The 5,263-nt window shown below is 30.7% G+C and overlaps 1 protein-coding gene across 1 annotated transcript in view; it reads right to left on the reverse strand.

Moving 5' to 3' along the window:
• spin (Protein spinster) overlaps window positions 1-5,263 on the reverse strand; it is a 197,679-nt gene that overhangs the window by 45,441 nt on the left and 146,975 nt on the right. The gene's annotated exons all lie outside the window — the stretch shown is intronic.

Consider the following 5,263-nt stretch of genomic DNA (forward strand, 5'->3'; position numbering starts at 1 on the left):
ATTTTACCAATCATGCAAATTGCATTAGAGGCCTCTTGGTGTGTAAGAAATTAATACAAGAGCCCCAGAGGAGAAAAAAGGCAGTTATCTTACCCTAATTGTTTTGATTAATTTAATGAAAACTATGTATAATTAATAGTCACAATTGATGAGTCTGCCAAGTATAGGTAGGGGTAATAAAAAATGGCGGCGATAAAAAAATCTAATTTTTCATTGGGATCTCTATATCTTAAAAAGTAGGAACAACACAAGAAAACCTAAGGGAACGTCATTTAAAGTAGAGTAAATTTGCTAAAATATAAGCAATAACTAAAACCCTAATAGGGTTATTTACATTAAATAGTTTTCGAGATATAGCTTTTTAAAAAGCAAAAATCTACTGAAAGATTAGTAGTTAGTGAATTTATTTTGAAAAATTTATATCTCAAAAACCATTTGACATACAGATGTCTATTAGCACTCAAATTAAAGCTAGCTTAAAGAGCTATAAAGTAGTTTATGACGTTTATCTTCGTAGGAGTAATAGTTTATATGAAATTTGCTAAACTAAATTGATTTATAGTTGTTCGGACATATTTCCATGAGCTAAATTTATATTCATATGCGAATATCATAAAAACTACTACCCCTACGAAGATAAGTGTTATAAACTACTTTATAGTAAGTTAAATTTCCATTATTTTGAGTGTTGGCAGACATATGTACGTTTAATGGATCTAGAGATATATTTTTTCAAAAATCCAACATTTTATACGAACAACTAGGAATTAACATTTTGTGAGCTTATTTTGTCAAATATCATAAAAACTACTACTCCTACAAAGATGTGATTTTTGCTTTTTAAAAAGCTATATCTCGAGAACTATTTGACGTAAATAGCTCTTTTAGGGCTAATATTTCAGCAAATTTACTCTTCTTTAAATAATAATGTTCTCTTATATTGTCTAGTGTTGTTGGTAGTTTTTAAGATATAGAGCTTCGAATGAAAAATCAATGTTTTTTAAGGTTTTGAAACAGCCGTCATTTTTTAATCTCCCTACCTATACTTGGAGACTCATCAATTTTGACCAGTAATTATTCATAGTTTTTATTGAAGTAATCAAAAATTGTGATGAGATAACTGCCTTTTTTCCTTCCCGACTCTTGTACGAAAAAGTCTACATCGAGAACCACAACTGGAATCTATTTACGAATTCAGAAAAAAACTGTATTCAAAATTTCATTTACAGTTACCAGCAGTTACAATATAGGAAATAAAACTCGTTGAATACTGAAGCCCTAGACTATTGCAGGACATTCTGTATTGAGCTGTAGATTTATCTATTTTTTCTTTGTTTATTTTTCTTAATTTCTTCTTTCTTTTTCCTTCTTAAATTATACTCTCATTACAAAAGTGAGTTAGGTTTATTAATTCTATAAATATTAGTTGTTTTGTTTGTATTTTTTTTTTTTTTGCATTACATAACTATAATTATTTTAATTTATTTGTTATTATTTTTTATAATGTATCCTTATTATTTATAAATGTTAGGTTATTATAACTTTGTAATGTTAAGGGTAGTCTTTTGCACGATACTATTCCCCTACCAAACCAATGGTAAAAAGTAAATCAAACAATATAATAATCGTGTAAGGCCCACTAAACCGGACTAGCAATAAAGAAATATTAAAAAAATATTTACCATTTAAGAAAGATATAATATATTTGACAATCTGTTACCAACAATTCGAAACATGTAGATAGAAATAAAAGAGCTTACACCGTCTCTTCATATTATATTTAATCACTAATTATTAATTCATTAATCAAGAACATTTATACTTATTAAACTAAAAAGCTTAATTTTTTGTTTGCTCCGCTTTAAAAATAATCAATCAATTCAACAATTTAGTTGCACAATTCCATATTGCTAAGTAATTGCTGATATCAACTAATCAAGGACGATTCATAGCACTTAACCATGATTATACAAAAGCAAATGTAAACACATCAGTAGGATTAATTCGTATTTATTTATTTACAAGTTCTGAGACAAGAGTATATGATTAAAAAAAAATAAGGATGTCACCTACTTGTTCTATAGGATAAGGAGATAAAACTAGCTGTCAATTCAAGCATTCCTTGTAAAATATTTCCGCGTGAAATGAATACACAACATTTTTACATTTTATCCAACTGTACTTTTTTCATGTCACTTGTTCAGGTAGATGATTGGAATCTAAATTTTTTTTTTTTTTCTCGAAACTTGCAACTTCATCTGTGGCCTTCGTATCAGTTCGTCTGGCCACTATGAATTCCATCTATCATATATGGTAGGGGTGACCAGTAAGTCGATCGTCGATAGCTAGCATTGTCTGGGGTGGAACTCCATGTACCATGGACTTTGAAGCTATAATAGAAGAAAAAAACTTTCTAGCAATAGATTAATTCATTCTGGGTATTTGCAAAGGTCGTAAATTCATAGTATTCTGACAGCCTCAGACTGCCGGCATAACACACAATGTTTTGACTTAAGTGTTACACTCGTCACCGGACCCAATGCGACCCAATCATTATTATTATCTTTGTCTGGATATACACCTAACTATGATTGCTTGGTTAGAGCAAACTCAGCCTTCCCATTAATGCTAAGGCAACAAAGTAAATTCTAAATTTGTCTTTCTCTATAGATACTTCAAATCAATAAATATTGTTAGTAATTATCCATGTTATTTTAATTCTCATGGACGTGAGTTTGTTTTGCGTGGAGTTTTAAATAATTATTATTGTTCTATTACGTAGGTATGTATATAAACATTTCAGTACGAGGTGTATTTAGCGAGCTATTTATATATTAGCAAAAAGTAAGTAATATTATTCCTTCATGATAAATTTTCATAACCCCTCCCCCCAAAAAAAAATAAAAACAACAAAAATGAAATATTGAAATCAAATTATCAGCCTTACTGTGCATTTGTATGACAACTTTTTCATATTTACGAACAAATAATACAACAACATATAAATTGAAGCTGATAAAAAAATTAAACTGCATTTTAAGTTAGGAAAAATTTATCTTGAACAAGTGTTGGAAATCGAATTTTTCAGGTACCGTATGTACGGCATACTGCTATCAAAAGTTAGGTCTGGAAATTTATGTTCTTCGTGAGCCTATATCTCGAAAACTTAATAAGTGATTTAAAAAATAAAAAATAGTTTTGAACATATTTTTTGCTTATTTACTTATACCTCACTGGAATGCACCTGATACTGAAACACAGTATATAAACATAGTATATATTTCACACCCCCATCCTTTAGACTATGTCTATGTAAGTCGATCGCGACACATTTAACATAAAAGTAGATTTTATACACTGAAAAGTTGTTTGTTTTATGTTCTGCACAGCAAATCCAGTGTTACTAGATATTTTTGTAATTGCTTAATAAAATTAGATGTTGCAAATGTCTGGAAACTTAAGGAAGGAAATTTAGAAATGAACAAAAAAAAAAACTCACCAACGGCCAGGTGGTTTCCCAAACTCCAATGGATTCAAATAGTACTTACAGTGAATGTCACTCATCCAGAGTGAGTTCAAAGGTCACAGGTAAGAACATTTAATTGCCATTTGGGTTTTGCCACACCTCCCCTCCCTAGTTAATGATTAAAAACAAAACAAATATTTTCCGACTGTAATAAATTTTAATTCCCTCCTCTATTAATTATTAAAAAAAAGTCAGTAAAGATTTTCTACTATCCAATATACGCAAAAAGCGAAATGATAAAACGAAATAAAATTACCGCGAAGATATCAATATTTCTAAATATTACAATCAAGAATATATATCATACAGCTATATCTATGAAACTCAATAGAAAGAGAAAGAAGAGATACAGATGTGCGGTTAGCTGAGGGTACTTGGTGGGTGGGCAGATGTTCTGCAAACAAACATGTTCTAAAGAGGGTAGGGCAGTTAATGTAGCAACGCTCGACACAAATGCAATATCCACACTTCAATTGCAACAGTGTATGTGTATCACGGTATGTTTTTCTTACTGAAATGCGTATAGGATGTTTCAAAATGAAATTTCAGTGATCAAGAATTGGATGGTTTACCAAAGATTTAGTTTAGTAACACCAACCTCACCTTTCTATCTCAATCCATTTTCGAAATATAATTTTAAGAGTTTTCCGAAAAAATCACGTTATTTTTCCAAATAAAAGCAAATCTCTTAACTCTCAGTGTCTGTTACCATTTTCGGAACCATTGATGAATTTTAAATAAAACAGCAACCAATTTGTAGGAAAATATTACCTCGTCAGGCAACAGGAGCCAAAGCAAAATAAACCAATACAAATAAATAATATCCCAAAATATAAGTATAATCCCAAAAAAAAACGAATTTTTGCAGAACGATTTTGGGAAATTTAAAAAAAAGTTGCTTTATTTCACCAGTAATGAAACGGTATATCTAACTCAGTGAAACTAGTTTAATTTCGAGGAGATATTGAGGTTAAGAAAAAAAAAATACATATCCTTAATTTGTTCTAGGTTTTGCTATCTCCTACGTAGTTTTTTTCCGTCTTAAATGTTTTTAAAGTGGATTATTAGGTACAGCTAATAAACGGTGTTACTAGTAAAGAATACTGTTTATTGTTTGTACAGCAATAAAGCGGTGAGGATGGTATTAACAATGCGGTAATTAGAACATAAACTGAAAATTAATACTAAAATAACTATTCATTTAGTTATGTCCGACGGTGTTAAGTTATATACTAGTTCGTTGTGCATAAATAGCAGGAAATACAATTCTGAACTCCCTTGGAATCACCCACCGTTACATGCATGGTAACACGTGATGATAGGGATGTCTTAATAGAAGGTATGCGTATATGGTAAAGATTATTTATATATTATTATAATTTTATTTTTATTACTTTTTATATCTGTTGGGAGCACGGTAGCACCGGGGTAAGGCCCGTGGCTACTAACTCCAAGGACCCGAGTTCGAAGCCGAATGGACAGAAAATTGTTTTCTGTAGCCGAGAGTCAACTCTTGTGGATTCTGGAGTCCTCTTGGGGTCTATCCAACTTCCTAAATAGGATACTTTTAATGAGGTAAAAATCTGGCGGTCGAGCGTGATTCTGACCAAATCACCTCTTTGCACAACCGTTGGTCTAGTAACAGTACTTCTTGACAAAGTTCTGAACCCCTGACCCTTCATGGGTTGTAGCGGTACAGGTTTTAATTATTTTTTTATTTATTTTATATCTTTTATT

This window comes from Halyomorpha halys, unplaced genomic scaffold, assembly GCF_000696795.3.
Source record: "Halyomorpha halys isolate HHAL.00 unplaced genomic scaffold, Hhal_1.1 Scaffold10.1, whole genome shotgun sequence".
In the NCBI taxonomy this organism is placed as follows: Eukaryota; Metazoa; Arthropoda; class Insecta; order Hemiptera; family Pentatomidae; genus Halyomorpha; species Halyomorpha halys.